The sequence below is a fragment of the Zeus faber genome (genome assembly GCF_960531495.2).
Source record: "Zeus faber genome assembly, chromosome: 20".
Classification (NCBI taxonomy): domain Eukaryota; kingdom Metazoa; phylum Chordata; class Actinopteri; order Zeiformes; family Zeidae; genus Zeus; species Zeus faber.
In genome coordinates, this window is record NC_137207.1 from 24,772,345 (window position 1) to 24,782,344 (window position 10,000).

A 10,000-nucleotide genomic window follows, 5' to 3' on the forward strand; every position below is an offset into this window, starting at 1 on the left:
CACACTCACCGTGTTTGGAAAGAGAGAGAGAGAGAGAGAGAGACACACACTGTTTCAGAATGCAGAAACAGACGATCACATTATTTATTATCCAGATGCAACTTTAATACCGAGTCTAAATACTGCTGTACATTTAAATGACACAGGATACTAGATACGGGATACAAGCTGACACATGGCACATTTTATTTGAAACATGATCGATGCATTTTACAATAAAAAAAGCAAAACATTAAACAGTGATTCTCAATGGACAAGAGCATAAAATATATAATCTGAGAAATGTCTGTTTAGATCATCTTACACATATACACATACACATATTTTCAACAGCTTACAGCACCAAAGACTCGGTTCTGAGGAGAAGAAGGTTCAGGCCTCTCTGAGTTGATGGAAGATCGAGACAATGACCTGAGAGGCTGAAGATCTGAGAACATGAGGATCTGAACTCCAGGGATGTGATAACATGAATCTCGATCTGAACTGAGAACAACAAGGACTTCATTCAAATGTATTTCATTTGAAATATTCCTCCTGTGAATGAGGCCAAGGATTAGAAAGGTTGTCCGGCCTGCTGAGATAACACCACATTAAGATTACAATGACATTATGAAATTATTAGGGGTGACATCTGTCTCTCTCTCTGTCTATCTCTCTCTCCGGGGACTGTTCTCCTAATCAATATGTTTGACCTCAGAACAGTGACACTACAACAGTCACCACTAACTGATCAATAACCCCAATCTCTCGCTCGCTCGCTCGCTCTCTCTCTATGTCTCTCTCTGTCTCTCTTTCTTTCTATCTCTGTCTCTCTCTCTCTCTCTCTGTCTCTCTGGTTTCTCTCTCTGTCTCTGTCTCTCTATCTCTGTCTCTCTCTATCTCTGTCTCTCTCTATCTGTCTCTCTCTCTCTCTCTGTCTCTTTTCTTCCTGTTGTCATATACTGTCACTAGATAGGGTAAATCATGGACATGTCTGTGTGTGTTTGTGGGTGTGTGTGTGTTTATGTGTGTGTGGGGGTCTGTATTGATTAGCTGTGAAGCTTGGACCTTGTTGATACTGACACATCGATACTTTCAGTGTTACTGACCTATCAATACTATCACTTATACATGATCACACGGTCAGTAGTTGCCAACTTATCAATACTGTGTGTAGATAGATAACAAGATACAGTGGATAGATAGATAGATTGATAGACAGACAGATAGATGGATAGATAGATAGACAAGCAGACAGATAGATGGACGGACTAACATAGATAGATAGATAGATAGATAGATAGATAGATAGATAGATAGATAGATAGACAAGCAGACAGATAGATGGACGGACTGACATAGATAGATAGATAGATAGATAGATAGATAGATAGATAGACAGATAGACAAGCAGACAGATAGATGGACGGACTGACATAGATAGATAGATAGATAGATAGATAGATAGATAGATAGATAGATAGACAGATAGAATGATAGTGTTTGAAGAACAGTGAAGTTGTCTGAATGTTCCTCCTTCATTAGGAGGAGGAAGAAGGGGGGGATGGTAGCTCAGGAGGTAGAGCTGGTGGTCTAGTAATATAAAGGTTGCTGGTTTGATCCCAGGCTCCTCCTGCTAGCAGCTGTAGTGTCCTTGAGCAAGACACTTAACCCCTAATTGCTCCTGATGGCTGCATCTGTCGGTATTTGAATAATTGTAAGTCTGATCAATGTAATGTAAAGAAGAAGAAGAAGAGGAAGAAGAACAAGACCGTGGCTTCACCAGAAGAGCAGGTGGATGAAAGACCAGAACCTGTGGAACATCAGACCAACATCAGGCTGATTTCACACAGTGAGTTTTCCTGGAGCAATGTTCTCTTGTCTTCAAGCTCGATGTTGTATATCTTACTCAGTGAATTGTCTGTGCTGGTGGAATCTTCTGTCCCATCCAATCAGATCTTGTTTTACTTTGAATGGACCTCAGGAACCACTGAGCTTCTGAAGGACCCTAAAGGAGTCAAATCCAGACCTTTATCTTTTAGTACAAAAAATCTGGGCAGTCCACAAAACATTATTATTCTTAAAATGAGAAAACTGATGTCTTCCTGTTCATTATTACTGGAACATTTCAGAGAGACAGAGAGAGAGAGAGAGAGTGGGCAGCAAGAGAGGGACAGAGAGACAGGGAGAGAGAGACAGGGAGAGAGAGAGTGGCAGGGAGAGTGTGACAGAGCAAGAGAAAGGGAGCGAGAGACAGGGAGAGAGCAATGGAAGCAAAACAGGGTCAAAATAATCAGAGATTAATTTAATAACAAAACGATTATAACGACCCCAAATGCTGTGTGTGTGTGTGTGTGTGTGTGTGTGTGTGTGTGTGTGGGGGGGGGGGTGGGTGGGTGGGTGGGCGGGTGTGTGGTTATTATTGGTGAGTAATAATAAGCAGAAAAGGGTCAAAACGACAAATTAACTTTCTCCTCATTAATTTAACCAGGATTAACTCCAATCTGCAGTGTGTGTGTGAGTGGGTTTGTGTGTGTGTGTGTGTGTGTGTGTGTGTGTGTGGGTGTGGGTGTGTGTGTGTGCGCGTGCGCACGTGTGTGTATGTGTGTGTGTGTGTGTTAATTGCTTTCCATTCACTGTAAATCCACTAAGATATTCCTGTCTGCTTTCTGATTCTCATTTACCTCATTTACTGTCTTCACACGCAGACAGACAGAAAGAGACACAGGCAGACAGGCATACAGGCAGAGAGACAGACGGGCAGACAGACAGATGGGTAGACAGACATGCATACAGACAGACAGACATGCAGAAGGCCAGATGGGTAGACAGACAGACAGGCAGACAGGCAGGCATACAAGCAGACGGACAGACAGGCAGCGCCCCCTGGGGTAGACAGGTATTCCTGTACTGTCAGTTTCATATCGTTAGATAACGGTTTACAAACCACCGGCCAATGAGCTGCTACCCGCAGTGCATTGTGGGAATTCTCAGCAGTCTGCAAAGATCTGTCCACCCCAGAGATCACTCGACCGATTGTGCAAATCCAGAAGTTTCTGTAATACTTTCCTTCAAATTCCATTAGTTGTTATCTGAGCGTGTGCAGGAACGAGCGGCGCTCGGCTCCATCGGCCAATCACAGAGATTTGTTTTATTTCACTAAAAGTTTGCAGCATTTTCTCACTGTGAGGAAGATAAATAGCGGGTGATGGATGTTGGCAAGTCGGCTGGAATACAGCAAGAGAGCGGGGGGTGGAGAGGCGGAGAAGGGGAGAGAGGGCTGATGAAGAGAGAGTGTGGGAGGGAAAGGGTGAGATGAAGGGAGGAAGAGAAGGGCAGAGGGAGAGGAAGAGAAGCGGAGAGGTAATGAGAGAGAGGGAGAAAAGGACAGAGAGGCGGGCAGTGGGAGGAGGGCAGCAGAGGGAGGGTGAGAGAGGGTGAGAGAGGGAGGGAGTGAGAACTGGAGAGAGGGGGTGAGAGGGGACGAGGGGGAAATGCCCCATTATGTCTTATCATCTCCCAACATTATAACCACTGGTGTCTTATCACCTAACTGATGGGAGAGGGGGAGCGGAGTTGGAGAACGGAGAGGTGAGAAGAGGAGAGGAGTGGGGGAGGAGGAGGGCAGATGATATCAGGGAGCAGAGATGAGAGGGGAGGAGGTGTGGAGGGCTGGACGAGGTGATGGGGGAGTAGGAGTGTTTGAATGACAGAGATATTAGTGGCGTTGGAGATTTGAGCGGTGATTCTCCTCATGACGAATGACCCAGCGAGCAGCCGCTCTGACAGAAGCTCTTATAGGGAAAATATCATCATATCTCCACCTCCTCCTTCGGTGATGGATGAGTCTGGAAACGGCTTTCAAACTACACGCTTCACCAGGGTGAAACTACACGCCACCACTAGTTTTACACACCGCTCACTAGTTTAAGTAACAGGACACAGCGACGCGCTTTTCCATGAGCTCAGAGCTCCGGAACATCATGATGTAGTCGGTGGCGGCCGGTGGAGATATTGTGTGGAGGCTGAATAAACGTCTGAAACCTCTCTCTGGTTGCAACAATTAAACTATAGGTCTTATTATCACCCTAATATCACAGGATGCCTTCCAGCAGTAAGTACAAACTTTACACTGACAGCTGTTTTTCATGGATTACTCACAGAACAAAACCATATCAATTAATCATTGAAGCGCCAGTCGTCTTGTTGTACGGCCGCTGTCATTGGTCAAGGGCTGAATCAGATTCGCCCCAAAGGAAACCAAATGGTGTCATTTTTGAGATGCAATACTGTAACATGCTTATACACAGATGACTGGGGCTGAAGCTTAGAGATGAGAACCTATAACTACAGCTAGGACCATGACTAGGACAGGAGCTCGGACAAGGACTTGAACTAGAACTAGGACTTCAACTGGGACTAGAGATCAGCCTGGAACTACACCAAGAACTAGGACTTCAACTAGGACTAGAACTAGAGCTAGGACTAAGACTAAGACGAGAGCTCAAACTAGGACTTGAACTAGAGCTAGAGCTACAACTAGGACTCGAACTAGAATTAGGATCAGAGCTAGAACTAGAGCTAGAACTAGAACTAGGACTAGGACTAGGACTAGGACTAGGCCTGGAACTAGAACTAGGACTAGGATTTCAACTAGGACTAGAATTAGAGGTAGGACAAGGACTAGAGCTCGAATAAGGACTTGATCTAGAGCTAGAGCTATGACTAGCACACACGACTGATACTTTTAAACGTAAAATAAAACGTACCCATCTTTTCAGTCTGGCTTTTATGTAGTGTTTTATAATTTTATGGGCTTTAGTATTAATACTTATTTTAATCTTAAATACCCATCTTTTATTGTTGTCCTATTCAACTTACCTCTTTGTTTTTTGGGTGGGGTTGTTTTGGTGTGCATAAGTCACTAAATCAGTTTTTAACTGTTTTGTCAGTTGTTTGTAAAACACTTTGAATTGCATTTCATTTGTTTGAAAGGTGCTAAATAAAAAAAGTTTGATTGATTGATTGGATTGTAACTAGGACGAGCCCCGTACTGCCAAACAGACTGACATTTCTCATACTGTGGTGGCTTCGCCAAAATCTGAAATAATTTATTTCAAATTATTAATAGAACGGTACAATAAGACTAAGATATTACAATACTACGATATTACAATACTACTATAATACAACTCTACGATATTACAAAACTTCGATATTACAACACTGTACAATATTACAATTTTATATATCTTTGATATTACAACACTGTACAACATTACAATACTACAATATTTCAAAACTTCGATATTACAACACTACAATATTACAATACTACAATATTACAAAACTTTGATATTACAACACTACAATATTAAAACATTGTACAATATTTGATCGTAACACTACGATATTACAAAACGAGGTTATTACAAAACCATATAATACACTATCCAATACATTATAACTTAACAATATAACACTTTATAATAAGCAATGTGGAAAACAATATTCCTGTGTCTGGAAAAGGATAAATGTATTGATTTGTCCTCTTACATTTTGAGCTTCCCAGAATATGAATAAAATTACTTCTCTCAATATACCTCTCGCTCACAAACAAACAATAAAACAAAACATAAGCAAGCAAACAAACAAACCAAAAACAACTAAAACAGAGTGTAAACATGAGAGCCGCTTCCAGACCGTCTGGTCCTGTCGTTTCACTTGTCAATCACACACGCACAAGCACAGGCACACACACACACACACACACACACACACACACACACACACACACACACACACACACACACACACACTCAGTGCTGGTAAATAATCCATCGCTCACTTACAGTAAGTGTCTTTCTCCTAAACTGGACTGAAGCTCACTATGAATAAAACACTCTCTCTCTCTCGCTCTCTCTCGCTCTCTCTCTCTCTCTCTCGCGCGCTCTCTCTCACTCACTCTCTCCCTTCTGCATTCACTTTCTCTCTGAGTGATTGACAGGTTGACTGTCTACACCTCTTTCTCTCTCTAATCTTTCTTTCTTTATGTTTCTTAAACAGTACAATTTAACAATTTGTTTTGAGGTTGTTTTATTGTTATAATAAATCAGTCTGCCTGTCTGTCTGTCCGTCTGTCTGTCTGTCTGTCTGTCTGTCTGTCTGTCTGTCACTGAACACTGCTCACAAGCTGATGGATGGACTGACTTTCACTGCTCTGTGTGTGTGTGTGTGTGTGTGTGTGTGTGTGTGTGTGTGTGTGTGTGTGTGTGTGTGTGTGTGTGCTTGTGTGTGTGTGCGTGTGTGTGTGTGTGTGTGCGTGTGTGTGTGTGTGTGTGTGTGTGTGTGTGTGTATTATGGTGCATGTCCCTGTTCCTCCTGTGTGAAGGTGAAAACACCAATAAGAGTTTATAATAAATAATATAATGTAATATCAGCTTTATGAGAATGAGGGAGAGAGAGGGAGTGGAAGCATAAAGGATGGAGAGAAGGAGGATGAACGTGTAGTATATTGAGTAGATTTAAAATATTGCTGATAAAAAAGGAGAGGGCAGAATGGAGGGATGAAGATGGAGGGATGAGGATGGAGAGATGAAGACTTCATTTGAGTTAATGTTAACATCAGTACCTGTAGGTACAAATGTCGGTTCTGCTATAGGTTCCAGTGTTGTCTACTGTCGGTTTTGCTGTAGGTTCTTGTGCTGTCTATTGTGGGTTCTGCTGTAGGTTCGAGTGTTGTCTTCACTGTGGGTTCTGCTGTAGGTTTGAGTGTTGTATTTACTGTGGGTTCTGCTGTAGGTTCTAGTGTTGTCTACTGTCGGTTTTGCTGTAGGTTGTAGTGTTGTCTACTGTCGGTTCTGCTGTAGGTTCTTGTGTCTCCTGTCGGTTGGAGTGCAGATCATCTTGCCATCCGCTGTGTGTGGCAGTGCAGAAGACAGACAGTTGTAATAAAATGAATATTTGATAGAGTATCTGGATGTTTAATGTATCGGGGGAGAGATGGAGAACCACAGATCACTAAAGACCTTTTAGGCCCTCCAGGCTAACTGCTAAATTAACAATGAGATAGACCCGCGCTAACTAAACCACTCAATGTCACTATCTAGCAGACGTAACAGGGCCAGCTCAACCACAGAACGTCACTATCTGGCAGGGATAACAGCACTAACTAAACCACAGAATGTCACTATCTAGCAGGAATAACCGCACTAAATAAACCACAGAACATCACTATCTCGCAGGGTAACAGCACCAACTTAACAGAATTTCCAGCTTAATCTATGGTTCTGTGATTTCCTGGATGACTGCTACTTCAGTAATCAGAGTGGGTATTACCCCTCAGGCTTCGTGCAGGTCGAGAGCTAGTGTCAACAAAGTCACGTAATGTGACCTCCTATGTTTGGTGTTCCCTGGGTATATGAGGACATGTCCACCTACATCCGACCTCCAGGAATCTTCTCGCCCCAAGATCCCAAGTGACCACGATCACTGGCAGTCATCCAGGAATTCACAGAACCATGGTTATATCTGTAACTTCTGTTCTGTTTCATTCTGTCCTGCAAGTGCATTAAACAGGGTGGATGGAGGAAGACATTCAGGATTCAGGTGCCTAACCCTGCTCTCCAGTTTAAAGAGGAGAGCTATCCTTTTTTTTATGGAAGCCGTCATGGTTCCCCGCTCAGCTGGCCAATTGGCACCGAGTACCAGGGTCTGGATGGCCTTCTTGGGGCCACCAGAAGCACCCTGTGCTGAGCCAGTCGGGTCCTGCAGAGTGTGGCTGGTATTAGGGGCATGGGCAAGAATGCCAGGGGCTCACTGTGCTCTGCAAGGAATAACAATTGCAGGCAGTGAGAGGTGCACCCGTGCTTCACTGTAATGCTCCCAGATTCTGCCAACGACTTGGGGTGCATCCCCCAATCCCCCAGGAGTACACGACTGGTGTGATAGTCTGCCACAATGCTGGAACCTGGTGGCTACATGGCCCTAAACAGCACGAAACATGGGGCGCATCTCGGCCCTCTTCTTAGGCGAGCAACTGTTCTGGCTCCCACCTTCCTGACTGCTAGTTTCTAGAATCAAAACAGTTAGAGAGAGCGCGAGGGAGAGAGAGATAGAGAGGAATTGAGAGGAAGAGTGGAAAGGATTTATTCCTGACTGAACACTCACATTCAGCTATATCACGCATATTGGTTACGACAGTCTCTCATCTAACATTTATTGACTGTTTCCTGTTATTCTGTCTTTCCCTGCCACTCCTCTATCATCACTTCATCCTTGTGTGATTTTTGCTTTGACCCAAGTTGTTTGTCTGGTTGGTTCGTAATGAAATGATTTGACTTTCATTGTGCCTCAAAATATTTAAGTGAGACATATTGAAGTTATATTTTTTAAATGCCATACAGTTTGCATTTACAGTTTCAGTTTTGTCTGTTTTGTACACTTTCTGAAGACTGTTTGTTCCTGTTTGTACTGTGTTTGCAGCCTGTTTGTACTGTGTTTGCAGCATGTTTATACTGTCTTTGCAGCCTGTTTGTGACAAGTTTGCAGCCTGTTTGTACCATGTTTGCAGCATGTTTGTACTGTCTTTGCAGCCTGTTTGTGACAAGTTTGCAGTCTGTTTGTACCATGTTTGCAGCCTGTTTGTATGATGTTGGCAACTTGTTTGTACCGTTTTTGCAGCCTGGTTGCACCATGTTTGAAGCCTGTTTGTACCGTGTTTGCAGCCTGTTTGTATCATATTTGCAGCCTCTTTGGGCGGTGTTTGCAACCTGTTTGTGCTGTGTTTGCAGCCTATTTGTGCGGTGTTTGAAGCCTTTTTGGCTGTGTTTACAGCCGGTTTGTACCGTGTTTGCAGCCTGTTTGTACGGTGTTTTCTAGCCTGTTTGTACCGTATTTGAAGCCTCTTTTTACAGTGTTTGTAGCCTGTTTGTGTTGTGGTTGACGCCTGTTTGTACCGTGTTTGCAGCCTTTTTGTGCCGTGGTTATAGCCTGTTTGTTCCGTGTTTGAAGTCTGCTTGTACAGTATTTGCAGCCTGTTTGTACAGTGTTTGCAGCCTGTTTGTGCTGTGTTTGCAGCCTTGTTTGGACCGTGTTTTCAGCCTGTTTGGGCTCCGTTTGTAGCCTGTTTGTGCTGTGTTTGTGGTCTGTTTCTTTCGTGTTTGTAGCTAGTTTGTGCCGTGTTTGAGGCCTGTTTTTGCCATGTTTGCAGCATGTTTGTGCCGTGTTTGCAGCCTGTTTGTATGGTGTTTGCAGCCTGTTTGTACAGTTTTTACAGCCTGTTTGTACAGTATTTGCAACCTGTTTGCACCCTGTTTGAACAGTGTTTGCAGCCTGTTTGTTCCTTGTTTGCAGCTGGTTTGCACCCTGTTTTCAGCCTGTTTGTTGTCGTGCTTTCAGCCTGTTTGTACAGTGTTTGCAGCCTGTTTGTACGGTGTTTGAAGCTAGGTTGTATGGTGTTTACAGTCTGTTTGTACTGTGTTTGCAGCCGGTTTGCACCCTGTTTGCAGCCTGTTTTTACTGTGTTTGCATCTTTTTTATATACCCTGTTTAAAAGCTATTTGCACTGTGTTTGCAGCCTGTTTGCACCATGTTTGCAGCCTGTTTGTGAGGTGTTTGTCACCTGTTTGTGCAGTTTTTGCAGCCTGTTTGTACCATGTTTGCATCCTGTTTGTACGGTGTTTGTATCCTGTTTGTACCGTGTTTGAAGCCTGTTTTTACTGTGTTTGCAGCCTTTTTGTGCTGTGGTTGAAGCCTGATTGTTCCGTGTTTGCAGCCTGTTTGGACCATGTTTGAAGCCTGTTTTTACTGTGTTTGCAGCCTTTTTGTGCTGTGGTTGAAGCCTGTTTGTTCCGTGTTTGCAGCCTGTTTGGACCGTGTTTGCAGCTGTTTTGGGCCATGTTTGCAGCCTGTTTGTGCTGTTTTTGCAGCCTGTTTGTACGGTGTTTGCAGCCTTTTTGTGCCGTGGTTGAAGCCTGTTTGTTCCGTGTTTTGAGATCTGTTTGTACAGTATTTGTAGCCT